This window comes from Triturus cristatus, chromosome 9 (assembly GCF_964204655.1).
Source record: "Triturus cristatus chromosome 9, aTriCri1.1, whole genome shotgun sequence".
Classification (NCBI taxonomy): domain Eukaryota; kingdom Metazoa; phylum Chordata; class Amphibia; order Caudata; family Salamandridae; genus Triturus; species Triturus cristatus.
Window position 1 is genome coordinate 390,107,197 of NC_140592.1, and position 22,672 is coordinate 390,129,868.

The following is a 22,672-nucleotide window of genomic DNA, read 5'->3' on the forward strand; positions in this document are numbered from 1 at the left end:
ATCAAACACTCACATCCAGTCAACAGATCTGGGTTTAATCCATCACCGTTCTTTAGCCCACTCTGCCACCCCAGTTCAGACATGACCATATGCAAATCAGTCTGACCCTGTGCCTCATGGGAACAGTCCAGCCTGAACTGCCAAGCCATGCCTTCCCTGGACCGGAAACAAGCTTCCTAGGACCGGTTTCTGGCATTTCAGCCGTCTTCAGCCAGGCTTGCTTGAATCCAGTGGCAAAGTGAGCAAGGGACTCACGTCTGAGCATACCCTGCCAACTTATGGCGAACAAAGCGGTACAAAAGGGGGTGGTGATGGACGGAGCATCAGAACCAATCAAACACTCACACCCAGTCAACAGATCTGGGTTTAATCCATCACCGTTCTTTAGCCCACTCTGCCACCCCAGTTCAGACATGACCATATGCAAATCAGTCTGACCCTGTGCCTCATGGGAACAGTCCAGCCTGAACTGCCAAGCCATGCCTTCCCTGGACCGGAAACAAGCTTCCTAGGACCGGTTTCTGGCATTTCAGCCGTCTTCAGCCAGGCTTGCTTGAATCCAGTGGCAAAGTGAGCAAGGGACTCACGTCTGAGCATACCCTGCCAACTTATGACGAACAAAGCGGTACAAAAGGGGGTGGTGATGGACGGAGCATCAGAACCAATCAAACACTCACACCCAGTCAGGTTGGTCTAGGCCCTCCTCATTGATCTGTGACAGAACAGCCCCCACACCATTCTCGGAAACATCTGTCTGGACAACAAATTCCTTTGAAAAGTTGGGCGCCTGAAGTACATCAGGTCATCAAAAGCTTTCTGACAGGTGTCAGTCCAGTTCACACTCTTTGGCTGCTTTTTAGAAGTCAGCTCAGTCAAGGGTGTGACAATGTTGCCATACCCCTTGACAAACCTCCTGTAATAATCTGTGAGTCCTAAAAACGCTCTAACCAGTGTTTGGGTCCTTGGGGGCTCCCAAGCCAGGATGGTTTCAATCTTGGATTGGAGGGGCGCCACCTGGCCGCTCCCCACCTGATGTCCTAATTACACCACAGAACCCTGCCCAATCTGGCACTTGCTTGCCTTGATTGTGAGGCCTGCCTTTTTCAGTGCCATCAACACTTCCCAGAGGTGGCGCTGGTGGTCCTCCCATGAGGAACTAAATACCGCAATGTCATCCAGGTAGGCGGCGCTGAAATCTTCCAGCCCAACCAACATCCTGTTGACCAACCTCTGAAAGGTGGCAGGGGCATTCTTCATCCCAAAGGGCATCACCCAGAACTGGTAGTGCCCGTCAGGTGTGGAGAACGCCGACCTCTCCTTTGACCCATCGGTCAAGGCGATCTGCCAGAAACCCAGGCGTCAAATCAAACGTGCTGAGGTACCGTGCAGCCCCTAGCCGATCCATGAGCTCATCAGCTCTGGGGATGGGGTGGGCGTCAGTCTTGGTGACTGAATTGAGACCTCGGTAGTCCACGCAGAACTGAAGTTCTGGGGTGGCCCCAGGCACCGCAGCCTTGGGTACCAGGACCACTGGGCTGGACCAAGGGCTGCTAGAGGACTCAATCACCCCTAAAGCAAACATTTTGGAGACCTCCTCTTTAATGTACTCTCTGACCCGGTCAGTCACTCGGTAAGATTGATCCATTCGACCCGGGTCAGCCCCAGCCTGCCCTGGCCCTCTAAACCAGACGACCAATACACATACCAGTGAAACACACAGAAAGACTTAGACACTAAGATACCTACTTTCCAAAAGTGGCAGTTGCACACGCAGAATATAAAGACAATCACTACTACCAGATGCACTTTAATTTTTGGAGCGGAAGCATACCAAAATCGACTTCCCTAACATGTGCCTTGGTACTACTAGCACTACACCGGTTCATCAGTTATTTTATAATAATGAGCATTCGCACTGTGTCACTGAATGGCAGTGGCATAGCGCTCAGAACATCTAACGCCAGCAACCATGAAGGAGACAAAACAACAAAAATGGAAGGGAGACCTACGCCAATGGTGCCAGGTCTAACTCAGAAGAACCTAGCTTTTCCATACCCTGAATGTGCAACTCTCCTTCCCTGTCCTCGTCCTATACCCTTTCATTTGGCATCTTCCTTGGTTAATCTGAGTAACTGACATGTTCAGGTTCAGGTGATTACAATGTACAACTGGAGCTGCTTTGGATATTACACCGACAGTCTTTTAGTCAGAGATACTTTTGGGTCTCAGCTTCAACTTGATCACTGATCATTCCGGTCTCTGATTCTTTAGGTAATTTCTCTTTATATGATGGGAGACAAATGGGTTAAGTCTGAAACATTTTGACATTGAAGGGAAGGATCCATGCTGAATCTTGGACATCTTGTTTCTCTCTCAATAGAAAAATAGGTGGTGATGAAACTAAAGCCATAGAGTTCTTCTGTCTTCTGAACATACCTTAGGAGAACTTGGCCTAAGAAACAGTTGAACCTTTGACTGTAGTTATGGGACATCTCAAAGGCATTTAAGCAGGGGAACCTTGGAGGAATCTCAGAAAATAGCACTTTTGACAGTGTCAGTGATGCAAGACTCATGGCTTATACATCCCCAGTGAGAACAGAAGCTGGACACGTTTGCCTCAAGTGATACACAAATGCTCTTTTACCATGCTGTGCCTACTACAGAGGTATAAGGCATGAAGCCACCGGATTTAATGATCTTGCTTTAATTGTAGCTCAAAGTTATATCTGTTGATTGGAAAAATTCCGGGGAGCCCGATATCAGAAAATCGGGAACCTCATTCAATACGTGGGCGGAATGTGAAGGCCACATACTTTGGATAGATGTAAAAAGAGGTACATGCCCACCTGACTTCATTTCATACAAGCCTGGGATTTAACTGTAGTGGCTTGTCGCTTGCTAGATGGCAATGCCCATGTGGTACGCACACACGAAGATAAAGGTTGTTGCTAACTACACTTTACAGTTGTATAGCAACTCCTGCATTGTGATGGCTGGAGAGCCCTGGAAGCATACCTAGATTGGTGCTGGCTCACCCCCTTATGGTTCTGCATATTATTTAATATTGCTAGTCAATGAATATGCTCTATAAGCTATCATAGTTCAGTGGTTTGTAGTTGAAGCACTATTGAATTTTCAATTGGGTGTATGGATAGCACAACTATTGTAACTCGTGATTATAGTCTGAGAACAAGATTTACAAGCAGAGTCGTCCGTGATCCAATGATTTGTTGACTATGTTGCTCTAAACTTTGCTGTAATGACAATATACCTTGATGAGACATGTTGTAGTGCACATTTCAATATCATACATGGAATGCAACTGTTAATATAAAACAGTGGTCTACAAACTTATTAATGCTGTCCCCCGTGTAAAGAAAACCAATCTCCAAGACCCCCCTGGAATTTTTCACAATAACTCTATTAAATTGCCAATGTTTAAACATGTCTAAACTTATTTAAACATTGCAGTTAAATTGTGTTACCCCTTTTAAAAATGTAATTCAATACATGATTGCCAGAAATACTGTGTTGTTCAGCCAGGCTTTACTACAGTGTAAAAGTAACCACAGTGTGATTATCAGTAATGGGGGTGGGGCGGGAAGATTGAGGAATATTTGAAGTCTCATCCACTTAGACACCTACTCCCAGCCAGGATATAAATGACAAAATATGTTAATGATGGCCCATTGCAGAGTGACTTACTGCTGCTCATATGTTTCCGCTTAAAACAAGGCACTGTTATCAGCATGATATTTGTTTTGCTCAAAATACACTGACTGGTTCCTCCGCCCCCTATTCACACGCATCAGGTCTTATATACAAGACACCAAACCCCTACTGAATGTCCAACAAGATGTTACATACGACCCTAGGCGCAATGTCTTCGTGTGTTTGGATGTGGAAGCATTGTATACCAGTATTCCGCAGGAAGAAAGCATTCAAGTAATTGAAACACTTTTACATCAGGAGGATTGGACCTGGGATGCCCCGGTAAGCTGGGTAATCACATGAATGCGCCTAGCATTAAAGGAGAACTTCTTCAGGTTCGAGGAGCAACTGTATCCCCAGGTCCACGGTACATCGATGGGCAGCACATTCGCGCCCAGTATAACCTGTTTGTATGTGGGACAACTAGAGGAAGAGCATGTATGGACCCCAAACCCCTATTCTGACAACATAAAGGGTTGGTGGCGCTACATAGATGACATCTTGGTGATTTGGGAGGGAGATATAGCCACCTTGGCCAATTTTCATACGTGGCTAAATCAACTCAATCCACACTTGAAATTTACTATGTCCCATAACCAAGAACAGGTGTCATTCCTGGATGTCAAAATCAGTACAAAGAACGGAGGGGTTACAAGTTCCCTTTTTTCAAAACCAACAGATAAAAACAGTTTACTGCATTTTATTAGCGCTAACCCCCATGCCCTGAGAAAGAACTTGCCTGTGGGACAGTTCTTACGAATCCGCAGGGACTGTGCGGACCTCAATGAATACAAAGCAGAAGCAGAAAATCTGGCAAAAAAATTGGAAGAGAGATCCTACCCAAAGAGGATCATTGACAAAATGAAGAAACGATCCCGTAATACACCTAGGGAGACCCTGCTGGAATCACACCAAAGAGAAGAACAAGACACACTTATATGTGTAACAACTTTCAATGCGTCATCTAACAACATTAAAAAAATCATTAACAAAAAGTGGACAGTCTTGACCTCAAATAAACTAAAATTTGAGAAACCAATGTTCTCCTTCAAACGGAACAGGAGCCTTAGGGACTCCCTTATACACACTGACTTCAGGAAGACAAAAACAAAAACAACACACCAATTAACACTATGGAATCAGCCAGGAGTTATGGGTCATTACCCATGTGGCTCCTGTGTAGCCTGTCCTTTTACTGAGCACACAAAAGAAATAGACCTAGGCATGCAGTATGCATGGGAACAACGGTCGCACACATATTGCAACACCGACAAGGTAATTTACCTCATTAAATGCCCTTGCCAACTCATGTATGTTGGAATGACAGGGAGAAAAATAAAGGTGTGCATTAGTGAGCATAGGAGTACAATCAGAAGGGCAATAGCATCAACCAGACTCACTGCTCACTACATAGAGAAAAAACACACAGACACAGGCCTGTGGTGGACAGTAATCGAGAAGGTGAAGGGTGATGATGACGTGTCCAAAATCCTACTAGAACAAGAACAGTGATGGGTGTATAGACTAAAAACCCACATCTTCGAACTAAACGATTCTATACCGTGGAACCAACTTAACAAAAATAGGTAGCTGACTATAACAGAGGTGCTTTCCTCATGGGTAGCATTATATACTGTTTCCTTCCATGAAGAATCTAATAAAAAGCCTGGTGATTTAGAGTACAGATGAGCCATGCGACTCAATAAATCTCTCCAACTTTGTATGTACGGGCCGGTAAAGTACGATAGGGTAATTACAACTATAAACTAGGAATAGTCTATACCCTAATAATATGGAGATGATGCCTGAAAGTGAGTAAATCTGGCCAACTCTACCCCCAAGATCTCCTTTAAAAGCGACATGTGATCCTATCACATTATACACAACAATGACTTCAAACCACACCAACGAAGTTAGTTTTCGTTTTCTTTTGTCTTAGATATAAAGTACAATTGACTTTATCAATCACAGCCCCCTTTACCTCGCCATTCACGTTATGGTACCTCGACTTTCTGACCAAAATAACATGATAAAGAGTCCTGGATTCAATGAAAAAGAAAGAAAACAATCTCTGGGTTAATAATGCTAATTTGAGCCCTGGTACTGACACGAAATTATAATATAAGCAGCAGAATCGTCATGAGGTTTTCACTGTATTATTAAGGCATAACACCTTGGGGCCGATAATTCACATTGAGAACAGGGTTGTAATATTAGTTAAGAACTACACTTATGAGAGTCGCTCTGACTCGAATTACGCGACCCGGAAATGGGCGGGGCTACACAGCACTATTCAACAGGTAGAGGCTCCTTTATAACGGGAGATCGAGGAACCCTCGTAACTCCAAGAGGTGGAGCCTCCTCCAAGTAGGACGGAACGAGGGGCAGGACCCTTGATGGCGTGAGTAAATACGAAGCGGAATTACAAATACAAGGTATGAGAGAGAGCCAGCCCCCTCGGGAGTCGGCCTCCAACACTATTCTCATGATTGTTGTCTGTTCTTTCTCCCCCATCGCAAATGTTGATTTACTGGTTTGGCTTCTTAAAAATGCACCAAAATCAAAATCCTGATCGTTGTGATCGACCACACTTCTCTGAACAAGCAGAGTTTGACTACAGGACTACCCCGAAGAGTGCTTAGGTTCCACTAGGAGTTGAAACCTCTGCCAAAACGGGGTAAGGGATGTGCACATATGAACAAGTATGGAGTGAGTGTATGTTTCACATATCTTCACAATACCGAGGGATATGGCGATTTTAAGGTTACGAGTTTGAGCGGGAGTGAATGACACGGATGTTTTATTAATGCCAACAAAACACTAGAGAGTGGAAGATGACAGGATGCGGCAAATTGCCGCCACAAAAATGGGCATTACGAAAATACGAGCGTGTGATAGACGAGGTGAGATTTCACACGCAACTTCTGCGTTTTTATTGGAAAAACCTTTAACCACAGGTTAATGAACATGAACGCATGAAGATATGAACAATTTCGAACTCAAAATACAACTGTGGTTGTGTGGTGTCTCTTTCTTTTTCTTTTCCCAGATGGAGTGAATATACGAGACATACTTGTCCAAGAGTAATAAGGAGCAGCTATCTGCCCTTATAGAAAGTAGCATAGGGAAATTATCTTTTACTACTCATACCAGGGGGCACATAGTCTCGCCCTGAAGAAAGTCCAGCACCCTTTATGGGGCTAACACAGACTGAAACAAGTTGGCTATAGGGTCTTAGGACCATAATATCCTTACTGACCCAATCTTTATGTTTTATTATTACCCCCGGCAGATCCAAGAATAAAGGGAAACTGGGATCTGTTGGTGGGCTTTTAATCTTTATCCCCCTGGCCAAAAACGTCTTCTTAAGAGCTCCCTGAAAGATGGTTGAGCCCACCCTGACTTCTAGGCGTCAGGGTGTCCCGATGATGAAGCATGACACCACTAGGGTGTGTGAGGGAATATAAAACAAAAGGCTTCGCCTCCTTTTCCCACTCAGTAGTGGTGTTCCTTTAGCAGCTTCACATAGGGATTTCCACGTAGTAAGAGTTTAGGGATTGTTCCAGCAGACCCGACCACATATCAGTGATTGTGATATTGGGGAGTACTTTTTGGTGAAGCAGCGTTTTGTCAGAACCTGGCGCCCCAGGATCACTTAAAGCCACCCCCCCCCCCCCAGTGGGGTTTGCCCCCCAGTTTGGAGACCTCTGATAAAACAATAAAAATGATGTTTGAGAAAAGGTGAAAGCTCCTCGAGACACAGGGTCTGATTACGATCTTGGCGGATGGGATGCTCAATCACAAACGTGACGAATATCCCGTCCTCCAAATGACAAGTTCCATAGGATATAATGGAATTTTAATTTGGTGGATGGGATATCCCGTTGCTCCAAGATCATAAACAGACCCAACGTGTTCCGTTCCTCTACTCAGGAGAGAAGGATGCTTTAATGTTAAAGGGTGCTGTTCACTGCCAACTCTGACTACCTTGCCCTATTGCAATGAATGCAAAGGGTGTGGTAAATTAGATCATGCCAAACTCGATGTCGCAAGTGACGCCCTCTCTCACTGACTATCCATAAATTATTGCCTGTTCCTGCCACATGGGTCTCAGCCAGTCCCTGGTGCCAGGTTGCAGCTTACTTCTGCTTCCCAGCAGTTCCTGCGCCCCCTTGCTCTGCGTCTCTCCGGAAGATGATGCTGGACCCATCCTACACCCCTAACTCTGAATCAAGAGTTGGGAATCGAGGTTCCCACCAATTTTTGGCAGATGGCCTGGTTCTTGTCACCTCTGACTTAGTCTATCAACTACCAAATCTGACTTTTTTATCTCAACCAGATGACCAATTTATGGGATCTGGGGGCGTACATATTTTCTGCTATGCCTCAGGTACACACATTTTGAGGAGTGTCAAAGCCATTCGTTATTGTCAGTGCTCGCAATGTTAATTTATGGCAAAGATAAGCTTGTGATTCTCCAGTCTCCCTCTTCAAAATAAATAAATTCCACAGCTCCCAAAGTGCAGAATATGTGTCGAAATTCTTAGCATATGAAAATCCTGCAACATCAAAGAGTGTGGTGGTGAAATGCTCTATAAAAGTTATGATCCTTTAGTACAGGGATGTCCATCGTAGATACAGGACACTCAAGTCCATGACAGGTTTAAAGGATTAGCACAAACGATGAATTTGCATATAATTATAAATTGAATTAATTTACTTAGGGGTTACATGGATACAATGGCATGACCTCCACCTCTTTTTGGACCTACACAGGACATCCCTGCTGTAGTCAATCTATATAGAAAATGTATTGTTAAAATGTGGGTGCATATGTACAAGGTAAGTGGCGGAGTGAGGCCTTCCTGGCTTAACCCCTCACTCTGCCACTTCAGAAACGCAGGGCTGCACCATATTTACAAGATTGTGGTGCAGCCCTGCGTCTCTCCGTACGCTGGCGCTACACTTTACAGCCTAGCGCCAATGCAGGTCTGAGTGCAGGGGAAGGTTGTTTATGTGCAGGAAGGGCCCCCGCCCTGCACATAAACAATCTTTAAATGCTGCTTTGTATTTTCTATTTGCACTGCTTAACGCAGCACACACAGAAGTTGCAAAACAGCATTTTAAAAAAATTATTGTTTATGTGCAGGAAAGGGGACCTTCCTGTACATAAACAATCATTGGCCTTTTGCTGTTTTCATGTGTGCTGCACAATGCAAAACACTCGAAAACAGCAAAAACGAGGAGAAATGAAACATTTCTCTACGTTGCGCCAGGGTAAGACCAGGTTTTCCCTGGTCTTAATTCTGGCACTGCCTCTTATTTACACCTCCCTTGTAAATAGGATGCAGCGTCAGAATCAATGGGTGTTGCGGTGGAACACCCACCGTAACACCCACTGCCCTCCACTTTCACGTAAGTATAGCATGAATGGAGACCTTATTTACAAGGCAGCATTAAGCCACGTTATGTGGCTTAACGCTGCCTCGTAAATAAGGCGAGGCACTGAAAGTGGCGTTGTGATGGCGATAGGGGTTTGTACATATGCCCCACAATGTTTTGTTTCATAATTGTTTCATAATTCCAAAATTATTTGGTAGGAGACCACCCTCAAACGTCACTTGAAGTGGTGCTGCTCAGTTGGACTGAGAAAATTGTGGGGTGGTATGACAAAATTTGCTGGTGTTGCTAGTCCGACTTTGGTTGCAAGAATAGTGAGGATCATCAAGATGGCACTTAATACTACTCCAACACGCAGTTGTAGCACTATATCATGGTCGAACATTGTGTTACGTCAAGGTAAGTAGATATGGACTTAAGAATAGTAAGTCTATATTTATCTCTGTATGCCTACCTTGTTGATATAATGGTAGTCGATATAGTGAATACAATATTTTTGTATACTGGTACATTGACCAAAATATAGTTAAATAAAAACCCCAAAGACTGGAAATGTCTGCATTGTGTACTGGTTTCTCAAATCCACCCAGGACTCTTCTTTAAATAACTCTTTCACATGAGCTTATCTAAAAGTGTCAGGTTCCCAAAGCTCATGAGCCTTGGATCAAGCCACTTAGAGCTTAAACATCATCTGTGTCTTGGTTTCATAACCTTTTAATAATGCTCCATGTTGATATTTCACCACAATAACAATTTCATTCGTTTTGTAAGGCACCTGATTACAGGACAGCAGCAGTTCTTAAGCTGGGATCCATGGAGAGTGGGCATCCACAATGGCTACTCAGTGGATCTGGAATTGTTTAGAAAATTACATAATGAGAGCAAATTATTAAAGTATAAATAGTTTAAAAAAAAAACAAAAATGAAAATGTTAAAACACTCTGCAATTGTGAAAGAATTTGAAATTGAATTCCCCCCCCAAAAAGTTGGTATCTTTATTTTGATTCGTGGGAGCAGTCCAGCAAATGGAATCAAATATGGACACTGCTAGGTGTTGACAATAAGAGCACATGCACTAGGAGCATAAACGACAAAGTAATATGGTACAATCTAGCCTATCGCTTCATCTTTTAGAAATAAAGCAACATTTAGAAATTATCCAATCTTCCCATTTGAGTTTCGAATTTTGCATATTTTTTAATTGTGTATTAAATAAAATATTTAATAATGTGTGTGTTTGTTTTATGTGTACTTGTTTCGGTATTTTTGTGGAAGATCCCATCAGATTAGGTCCATGGAAATTAAAAGGTTAAGAACTGCTGCAGTAGAAGACTATTTACTTCGAAAAGGCGGTTCACACTTAGGCCTTCCTTACCTGCATAAATCCCTGTTTGTGCAGATGTCGTAATTACATTTTTTTTTTACTTCATTTGGTAATTACCGATAGCTTTAAATATCTCACCATTCATTAAATGTCATCAGTTCAAATGGTATTTACCATTCCATGCGGATTTTGGTGCAGTAAGCACCAAAATCTGGATGTTATTCCCCAGAAACTTGTAACAGATGCTATTTATAACACCCGATAAATAATGTAAACCAGGGAACCTTTGTTTCTCTTCTGCAATAAAACGCACCTGGATTCTAACAAACACGCAATCAGGGCCATAGATTTTCTCTCGAACCTTCTGTTAAATTGCATTATAAAAACCGCCTGCAAAGTGTTCTTATTTTGACATGTAGGAGCCGCGGCATAGAGAAACCCAGGTCAAGATTTTCTAGTTGTGTTAACTTGGCACATGAAATACATTTTATCCAAACTGCAAACCAAATATTTAGATAATAAGTTTGATTGGAGGACCTGTAATCCAGCTAGAGGCAGTATGCATGGCTCAGCGCACATGCATACCACAAGTGCATACCGAAGGGGCTTACCGGTCATAATCTGCTTTGGCACAGTCAGGAAAACGTTTAAATAATAGTGGTGAGACCAGCTCTAAAGCTGTTTAAAGCCACTACCAGCAGGTAGCTGGCAGAGGACAGTGTGAAATGAACTAGGTGACTTCAGTCCTAATTCAGGTTGGCAAGGGGACACCACACATAATAAGCATTGGCTACGCAAATCATTTTGGCTTTTGTGAAAATTAAAGGTTTTTTACAAAGCCTTAGTAAGGCATAACACAGTTACAGAATGGGAAGCAATATTGCAAGCTTCCCTTCCTCAGGGAAGAGGTAAAGCAAGGGAAGCAGACATGGAAGCTTCTGCCCAGCACAACAGACACAGCAAAGGAAACTGACCCTTAAGAAAGTCAGCTTCCTTTAGACACAGAACTCGTTAGACAAGCAACACATGAAGCAGGACTGCAACATGGCAAGCTTCCCACAGACGCACAACAGGAATGGCATGTCAACAAGAGGCTTCGCTTCCTTCAGACACAGAACACATGCATCAGGTCAGCAGCAGTACAAGCTTCCCACAGACAAAAACCAGGTGCAGCATGTCAGCGACAGTGTCAGCTGCCTTCAGACACAAAACAAGTACAACAAGACCTCAGCACTGCGAGCTTCAAACAGACACAGACAGGTACCGCATATAAGCAGGGGTGTCAGCTTCCCTCAGATACAGAACAAGTACAGCAGGTCAGCAGCAGTACAAGCCTCTCACTGACACAGACCAAATACAGGTCCCTATTGCCACAGGAACGTCACTTTTTAAGACGTTACTGTGGCGATAGGGGATTCGCCTTATTTACAAGGCAGCGTTAAGCCACTTAATGTGGCTTAACGCTGCCTTGTAAATAAGGCCTCCTTTCAGGCTATGCTTTGCGTGAAAGGGGGGGGGCAATGGGTGTTGCTGTGGGCGTTCCACCGCAACTCCCATTGATTCTGATGCTGCCCCCTATTTACAAGGGAGACGTAAATAGGAGGCAGCGCCAGAATTAAGTCCAGGGAAAACCTGGTCTTACCCTGGCACAACGAAGATACATTTTATATTTCTCCTCGTTTTGCTGTTTTCATGTGTGCTGCGTTGTGCAGCACCCATGAAAACAGCAAAAGCCCAATGATTGTTCATGTACAAGGTCCACCTTCCTGCACATAAACAATCATTTTAATTAAATGCCGTTTTGCAACTTCTGTGTGTGTTGCATTAAGCAGCGCACATAGAAGTTGCAGAGGGGCATTTAAAAAGTGTTTATGTGCAGGAAGGTGGCCCTTCCTGAGCATAAACAATCTTCCCCTGAACTCAGACCCCCTTACACTATTGTGCAAGGGTGCCTGCGTTGGCGCTAGGCTGCCAAACTTAGCGCTAGCACTGGGGGAAACGCAGGGCTGCACCATATTCTTGTAAACATGGTGCAGCCCTGCGTTTCAGAAGCGGCAGAGCATGTTGTTAAGCCAAGGAGGCTAACAACACGCTCTGCCACTTCTTTGTATATATGCCGCAGCCCCACAGTATCTTAGGAACTGTGTCAGCTTCTCACAGACCCCGAACACCTACAGCAGAAGTGTGGCTTCTCACAGAAACAGCCCAGGTACAGCATGTCAGAAAACAGTGTCCGTTTTGCTTAGACACAGAACATGTACAGCTTTACCGCAGCTGTGCGAGCTGCAAACAGACACTGACCAGGCAAAGCATATCAGCAAGAGTGTCAGCTTACATCAGACATAAGATGTGACAGACACTGATCAGGCAAAGCAGAAAGAGTGTCAGCTTACCTCAGACATAACATGTGCAGCAGGACAGCAGCAGTGCAAGCGTCACACAGACACTGACCAGGCAAAGCATGTCAGCAAAAGTGTCAGCTTCCCTTAGACACAGAACAGGTGCAGCAGGTCAGCAGCAGTGCAAGCTTCACACAGACACTGACCAGGCAAAGCATGTCAGCTTCCCTCAGACTTAAGATGTGACAAGAGTCATCTTCTCTCAGATATAGAACACGTGCAGCAGGACAGCAGTAATGCAAGTTTCACACAGACACTGACCAGGTACAGCATGTCAGTAGGAGTGACAGCTTCCTTCAGGCGCATACTGCAAGCCCTCAGCGGTGCAAATTTCCCTCTGTAAAAAGGGCAGGTGCACCACGATGGGTACAAAGCAAGCGTCTTTTCCGCAGAGAACGAGTACAGTTTATGCAGCACTACAGTATGTTGAATACAACAGTTATCCGCTGCATGTGCTTTCTCCACTGATCTACCTTATGGTCACCATCGACTATAATGAACGATGGGGTCTGACCCCTGCTGTACTACAACTAATCATGAAGGTAGGGTTAAACTCAAGCTTGCATGCCTCACATTTAAAGTCCTAAACCTCTATAACCCCATCTATTACTCCCTGCACTGAAGGAACCTCGTGGCTCAAGAAATCTCAGCAGTAAGCAAGCATATGGAGCTCTGAAGTATTTTCTAAATGTCCCTGATGTATAGACTGATGCTGCTGCGCATAGAAAAAGTTAGTTTGTGAAATATGCGTCTGTGTCACCTTCATAATTCCTAGCAGTCACAATAATTGACAGGTAAATTTAAACTGAGCACAATCATGCACTTGGTGGGGTTTCTGGCCTGGATCTCAACACCTTCAGAGCATCTGCTGGTGTGGTGCCTAATGGAGAATGGGTGCCATGATTTTTGTGCCTCATGGACATTCTTATTTGTTTTTCTGAAACAAACTCCCAGAGCTGGAATTTATAATTGAAAAAAAGAGAAAAAAACGACCCTGATCTGCAGGTAGATTTCGCACTGTGCGTCGGAGCCTTCGCTCGTTTTCTCTTCACAGTACCGCTATGCCTCATGTGACGGTCCCAGGCAGGGAAATGTAAAGGCGCTCGGCCCGCACCACCCACCACTTCGGCTTGGGAGTCCAATGTGGATGAATCGCCAGGACAAGAGTTCCCACCAGCTGAGCTAGTTAAGGCTCCTACAGCAGATACCCTGTAGGTCTCCCGCCCATAAATGGGTCAGGGGGAACCAAAAGTTTGCAGACGGCACATGACGTTTGTTGGCAGCTCATTCTAAAAAACCCTATGCATTTCGGTAAAAAAATCCCTTCTTCAGGGGTAACTATAAATGAAATGAGAAACAAGAAAATGTCTATTAAAAAATGAAATGAGATGACGACGTGTAAACAACGATGTGCAAGGGAAATGTTTTTCATGTTTAGAGAAGTGCCCACCCATGTCTTCAATGCTATAAAAAAAAAATTTAATGTGCCGTAAACAACTAACCATGGTGTGATTGACCCTTAGAATCCATGGGACTTATTTACAAGCCCTTGAGCCACCAGTACGTCACTTTTCCCATGTTAAAAATGACGCAAAAGTGGCTCAGGGTGCTTGTAAATAAGCCCCTATGTGCCAAATCCAAGTACGAACCGCATGACTGTTCCTGATTTGAGTGAAAATAGAAAGAAAATGAATCTGATAATGCTGCATCCAGTTTCAAAATACGGCCTTCTTACAAGTTAGTCTGTGAACGGTAAAACCAATGCACCGTGCACTGTGCAAAAGACATACATCGTGACTCAGTAAAACTGCAAGTGCCAGCATTCATCACAATAGAAGATGGAACACATTATTACTCACAAACAATGGCGTTCAACGAGTTTCATCAACGTGACTGGTGAACAGAATGAGTTATGATCAGAATGGGGAAGTAGTCCGAAGTAGCTGGGAGGTATAATATAAGAACAACATTACAATGGTTACGAGATCAACAGGTCCTTACTGAATGCCCATGCAGTCGACTAAATGGCAAATACCTTCCAGAGTAGTATCACACTTTAATCAAATCCAAATAATGTGGTCAATGTAAAGGTCTTTTACAAAACCTGTATCACTTTCAGGACTGTATTCCACTAATCTCCTAGCAGGAAAAAGAACATCAAAAAAGTGTTTAGAAGATTCCTATCCTGCCCCCTTGTCTTTTTCTAAATGTTTTTTTTCGTACTCGACTGAAGCCGAGTCCCAAGATGGCTGCCAACATTTCCTGGTTGAAGTATTGGCAGCCAATTAGATTTCAGCAAGGGAACTGTGGGATCCTAGGAAGATCAGCGTCCCTATAAGGACAATTGTGGTTTTCCTTTAATTACTCGAAAAGCTACTGAACAGATTTACATTAAATAACAAATAGGGTGCTTTCTGGTCCGAAAGCCAGCTTTCTATCAAATTTGGTGTAATTCCATCCTCAGTTCAGGCTGTAGTCATGTTCAAAATCCCTATGGGAATTACTATGGGAAACACACTTTTTTGCCCCCCCCCCCCATTTTTGCGGCCATCAATTGACAGATCATTCCGAAACTTTTCATGCACAACAAGAACCAACTTGACACTTTCTTTGGAACATTTTGTGAAGATTCATCTAACGGCACGAAAGATAGAAAAAAGAAGGCAAGTCAATAAACGCTTTTCCTATGGAAACATGGTCCTTACTATAACAACTATACTTACTATAACTACCTACTGGCGGATGCCAATAGGTAACACATATATACATATATATATATATATATATATATATATATAATCCACAGGTGAACGGGAACACCCGTTGCCTCCAGAACGAAGGGCGCGTCGATGAAGAGACCTCCCAAACGCGGTCACAAATATTATCCAAAACTTCTCCAAGTTCAAGAAAAGCAATCGACGCCGTGTCTGTGCTGAAAATTATTTATTGCCAGCCGAAAAAGCTAGACGCGTTTCGCCTGTCCTGCAGGCTTGTTCACTAGCAGTTTGTTAAAGTTTTCAAAGGCAATTTAAAACAGTGAGTGACGATCAACGCACGTGATGGACTACAAGCATAGAAATAAACAGAAGACTCGTAGTTCACTTCGGCTAAACTAGATACACGATCCTGGCATGTGCCATAAAGTGTAAGACCAATTCATTATGGTCAAACACAGTCAATAAGCACTCATTAGTTTAGAGTATTTGATAACATACATCAATTATGACACAAATATTAACCAAGTGGTCAAATTAGAAACAAAATATTGTTTTAGCCTGCAAAGTTAATACATTACAAAAGAGGGTTTAGATCAAGTGATCAGTCGCACTGTCTATAATTACAGTCATTGTGTCAAAACATGATTTAGCACATCAAATTGAAATTGATAATAAGTACATGGTATCTGTAAAGTTACTGCCCAAGTGGGCTGATGCAAAGTACAGAAAGAGTCAGTTGTAGTTAATAATAGTTGTTTTAAGTCCAAAACAGTGACGTGATCATACAATAAACAAAATACAGATAAAACCAGATAGAAAAAGGACGAGAGGATTCTACAAATGTGTGTGTAAGTCTTCTTCCATATTGAGACCATGTGGGGTTTTAGTATTAAGTCTGATAATGTAGCAAGACTCAAGTTTGCGGAGCTTCTTTTCCCGGTTTCCGCCTCGGCTACCAGCTGGAACTGCATCGATTACAAAGTAAAGAAGACCTTCGGGGTCTTTGTTGTGGCATCTATCAAAGTGTCGGGCCACGGGATAGCTTTTGTCCCCATTTTTAATGGCCCGTAGATGCTGCAACACCCTCTTGTGCACAGGTAAGATAGTAGAGCCCACATATTTGAGGCCACAAGGGCACTGTAATATGTAGACCGCATAGTCAGTCTTGCACGAGTACTGCCCCTTGATTTGTTGGATGGGTTTATGGGAAAAACCTGCTGGGAAACTAGTTGTGTTTTTCCCATACATACAGGCCTTACATTTATGGCATTTAATGAAACCACCCTTTCTTTGGAGCCAAGAACCCGCTAATTTAGTTTGTTTGCTGGGTAACACATTGCTGACTAATGCTTGGTGCAAGGATCTAGCCTTTATAAAGGTAAATTGAGGTCTTCTTTGAACAATTTTACCCAACACTGGATCACTCCTGATGATGTGCCAGTGTTTGTTAAAGATTATTCTCAATTTGTTCTCTTGTTTGTTATAAGTCGTGATGAACCTACACTGATTAGTGTTTTTTGCTGAATTTTTTGTTGACTTATTGTCTTTATTGAAAAGAATTTGTTCTCTCTTAATTTTTTCAATTTTGGTGACAGCTTGGTTAAGACAATTGGCCGAATAGCCTCTAGCTTGAAAGCGAGATTTCCAGCATGCAAGTTCAGTATTGAAATCCTCTTGGCTACTACAGTTACGCCTGGCTCTGAGGCATTCCCCATAGGGAATGCTGTTAACTAGCTTGGCTGGGTGGAAACTAGAAGCATGCAAAAGGGTATTACCATCCGTAGGTTTACGGAACAGTTTAGTATGCAATTTGCCCTCTTTCACATATAGTGTTAAATCCAAAAAATTAATTTCAGAGTCACTGATCGTACTAGTGAGTTTTAGGTTCAGGTTATTGCATTGTAACTCTCTGACAAAATCTTGTGCACTTGTCATGGTGCAATTCCAAATAATGAAAAGGTCGTCGATATAACGACTCCAGTGCATAACATTATTGTGCCATTCGGCATGCCAGCGCGTCTGGACCACCTGCTCCTCCCACCAGCCCATATGCAAATTAGCATAGCTAGGGGCGAAGCAGGTGCCCATCGCCGTTCCGCAGATTTGTTGATACAATTCTCCATCAAATAGAAAAAAATTGCTTTCTAGACAGATGGTAATCATTTGGAGCAACATTTGGGTATGGTGCCAATATTTAGCTGGACGAGTACCCAAAAAATGCTTGCATGCATTGATGCCATCTTTGTGGCGAATACTGGTATATAGTGTAGTGGCATCTATGGTAAGTAGTAGGAAATCTGGTTCCCATGGGATGTCATACACTTTGCGTAGAAAATCGCTAGTATCCAAAATAAACGATGGTAATGCTTGGACAAGAGGACACAAAAAAGAATCAACAAATTTAGAAGTGTTTTCGAATGCACTCCCTATAGCCGAGATGATGGGACGCCCAGGGGGATTAACCATATCCTTGTGCACCTTTGGTATAAGGTATAGAACTGGAATGACAGGGCAATCAATTTTCAGAAAAGACATTTCATCTTTACTTAATACACCTGTTTGTACCCAATCAACTAAGGAATTATTAAAAGATACATAACATTCATCCATAGTCTTCTTATTGACCTTAGTATAATTAGACTTATTATTTAGTTGTTCATAAGCCTCAATCAGGTACTTCTGTTTACTCCAAAGGACAACATTGCCACCTTTGTCTGCATTACGAACAATGCAGTCGTTGTTACTGGTCAATTTATCAACTAGATTATAATAGTTTTTAGACTGTTGATTAAATGCATTACTTTTACTGTTTAGTGATGTACATAGGTTTTTGATGTCATTGGTCACCAAATCATTAAATAGATCAACAGAATCTCTTGCTGTGACAGGTGTAAATTTGGAACGAGGTTTGAAATCAGTCAGTTTGTCAATGTTCATATCAATCCCTTCCTTGTACGCCAAAGATGTCATCAAATCTCTAGAGCTGGTTGCTTCCAAAGGTCCACTTGGAGATACATTGGTATCATCCTGGTTGACTAGCTGCTGCAGCTCAAGCATTAGATTCATGTCATCCACTCCCAGATTGGCAAATTGAGTGTGTGAGGGCACATGAGCAGATGGACTTGCTTTCTCAGGTATTACTGCAAAGAATTTTTTCAGCTTCAAGGACCTGACGAATTTGTGGATGAATTTGATTTTTTACGGGAGGAAAGACGCTTCAATTTACGCCCAAGACCTCCAACAAACGGCGGAGCACAAAGAGCAAGAGGCAGAGGCAGAAGAGGCGAACAGGTGTATTAAGTAAAGATGAAATGTCTTTTCTGAAAATTGATTGCCCTGTCATTCCAGTTCTATACCTTATACCAAAGGTGCACAAGGATATGGTTAATCCCCCTGGGCGTCCCATCATCTCGGCTATAGGGAGTGCATTCGAAAACACTTCTAAATTTGTTGATTCTTTTTTGTGTCCTCTTGTCCAAGCATTACCATCGTTTATTTTGGATACTAGCGATTTTCTACGCAAAGTGTATGACATCCCATGGGAACCAGATTTCCTACTACTTACCATAGATGCCACTACACTATATACCAGTATTCGCCACAAAGATGGCATCAATGCATGCAAGCATTTTTTGGGTACTCGTCCAGCTAAATATTGGCACCATACCCAAATGTTGCTCCAAATGATTACCATCTGTCTAGAAAGCAATTTTTTTCTATTTGATGGAGAATTGTATCAACAAATCTGCGGAACGGCAATGGGCACCTGCTTCGCCCCCAGCTATGCTAATTTGCATATGGGCTGGTGGGAGGAGCAGGTGGTCCAGACGCGCTGGCATGCCGAATGGCACAATAATGTTATGCACTGGAGTCGTTATATCGACGACCTTTTCATTATTTGGAAAGGCACCATGACAAGTGCACAAGATTTTGTCAGAGAGTTACAATGCAATAACCTGAACCTAAAACTCACTAGTACGATCAGTGACTCTGAAATTAATTTTTTGGATTTAACACTATATGTGAAAGAGGGCAAATTGCATACTAAACTGTTCCGTAAACCTACAGATGGTAATACCCTTTTGCATGCTTCTAGTTTCCACCCAGCCAAGCTAGTTAACAGCATTCCCTATGGGGAATGCCTCAGAGCCAGGCGTAACTGTAGTAGCCAAGAGGATTTCAATACTGAACTTGCATGCTGGAAATCTCGCTTTCAAGCTAGAGGCTATTCGGCCAATTGTCTTAACCAAGCTGTCACCAAAATTGAAAAAAAAAAAAAAAAAAAAAAATAATTAAGAGAGAACAAATTCTTTTCAATAAAGACAATAAGTCAACAAAAAATTCAGCAAAAGACACTAATCAGTGTAAGTTCATCACGACTTATAACAAACAAGAGAACAAATTGAGAATAATCTTTAACAAACACTGGCACATCATCAGGAGTGATCCAGTGTTGGGTAAAATTGTTCAAAGAAGACCTCAATTTACCTTTAGAAAGGCTAGATCCTTGCACCAAGCATTAGTCAGCAATGTGTTACCCAGCAAACAAACTAAATTAGCGGGTTCTTGGCTCCAAAGAAAGGGTGGTTTCATTAAATGCCATAAATGTAAGGCCTGTATGTATGGGAAAAACACAACTAGTTTCCCAGCAGGTTTTTCCCATAAACCCATCCAACAAATCAAGGGGCAGTACTCGTGCAAGACTGACTATGCGGTCTACATATTACAGTGCCCTTGTGGCCTCAAATATGTGGGCTCTACTATCTTACCTGTGCACAAGAGGGTGTTGCAGCATCTACGGGCCATTAAAAATGGGGACAAAAGCTATCCCGTGGCCCGACACTTTGACAGATGCCACAACAAAGACCCCGAAGGTCTTCTTTACTTTGTAATCGATGCAGTTCCAGCTGGTAGCCGAGGCGGAAACCGGGAAAAGAAGCTCCGCAAACTTGAGTCTTGCTACATTATCAGACTTAATACTAAAACCCCACATGGTCTCAATATGGAAGAAGACTTACACACATATTTGTAGAATCCTCTCGTCCTTTTTCTATCTGGTTTTATCTGTATTTTGTTTATTGTATGATCACGTCACTGTTTTGGACTTAAAACAACTATTATTAACTACAACTGACTCTTTCTGTACTTTGCATCAGCCCACTTGGGCAGTAACTTTACAGATACCATGTACTTATTATCAATTTCAATTTGATGTGCTAAATCATGTTTTGACACAATGACTGTAATTATAGACAGTGCGACTGATCACTTGATCTAAACCCTCTTTTGTAATGTATTAACTTTGCAGGCTAAAACAATATTTTGTTTCTAATTTGACCACTTGGTTAATATTTGTGTCATAATTGATGTATGTTATCAAATACTCTAAACTAATGAGTGCTTATTGACTGTGTTTGACCATAATGAATTGGTCTTACACTTTATGGCACATGCCAGGATCGTGTATCTAGTTTAGCCGAAGTGAACTACGAGTCTTCTGTTTATTTCTATGCTTGTAGTCCATCACGTGCGTTGATCGTCACTCACTGTTTTAAATTGCCTTTGAAAACTTTAACAAACTGCTAGTGAACAAGCCTGCAGGACAGGCGAAACGCGTCTAGCTTTTTCGGCTGGCAATAAATAATTTTCAGCACAGACACGGCGTCGATTGCTTTTCTTGAACTTGGAGAAGTTTTGGATAATATATATATATATATATATATATTATCTACTGGCGGTCGCCAGTAGATAGTTATAGTTAGGACCGTGTTTCCATAGGAAATCCGCAACATTCTATTTGGAATAACTTTGGCGCTGGTTGACGAATCCTCGTGAAATTTTCAAAATAGGTGGGGCGCTCCGCTCCGCCCCTACCCTGAAAGTCTCGGGGGGATTCGTCAAGCGGGGGCTGAGAAAAAAGGGGGGTCCCAAAACACGTTTTCCCCATGCAATTTTCCATAGGGACTTTTAGTCCAAGGTACAGCCCGAACGGCTGAACAGAATTACTTGAAATTTGGCAGAGAGGTAGTCCTCAGCTCAGGGAAGTGCCTTTTGCAGGTCTGGTGTCAATCTGTTCAGTAGTTCCTGAGAAAATCAAAAGTAAAATCATATATATATGTGGGCGGAGCCTAACCACACATCTCATCCTGAGATCTGATTGGTTGTCAGCACTTCATCCAAGAAGTGTTGGTAGCCATCTTGGGACCAATATACATGATAGCACCTCATTAAAAAGCATTGCAGTTAATAGAAGGTTTTAAGACTTTAGTTACATTATAAATCATTTGTTGATGGTACCATACTCATTTTAGGAATTGTGGTATGTTCTAAGGTGAATTCACCATGTGAAAAAGCCTTCTGCTGGGATATCATGATTGAGAGAAAAATATTTTCTCATGCTTTTCCCACAGAGGTTTGGAAGGTGATCTATAAGCTAAACTGAGAGCTTATTTTCTGTAAATTCTCATTATCTTTCTCAGTCATGTGAGAATGAAGTCTGACATTCTCAGTAAAACATGTACATCCAACAAGGGCAGAGACTGTCAGTTGATTCCTTTGTGTTCTACTGCAGCTTCCCAGAGTGTTCCAAAGAACAACTAGAGCGCTAACAGTCCTACTTATGATAAACGTATGGCACACCTGAAGCCATCTTGCTTGGATTAAAGTGGTAACTCTTAAAACATTTAATTTAAAAAGGAACAAAATGAGGGGGTTCATTTTTCCATAACAAGTATGATTAGTGCTGCAGAAAGAAAAACTAGGGCACATTTTGACTTCTGAAATCCTCTTTTATTTCATTAAAAAATTCTGACATGCAGACTGAAACATGCACTTTCAATACCAGCAGCAGTTTTCCCTGGTGAGCAGTAGCTTTACTACAGTGATCTAATGAGCAAAAAGAGTGCTAACATTCTGAATTTATGGCAAATGTGTGACACATCTGAATGCCTTCTTGATGGAATCAAAGTAAAAAACTGAAAGTATTTCCTACTGAGGAGACTGCAGTAAATGAGGAAATTAGGAAACTTCATAACAAATAAGTCTCCCAAGATGGCCACCAGAGACAAAAGAGCCCAAATGTAGCCCAAATATCACCCAGATGTAGACCAAGTATAGCCCAA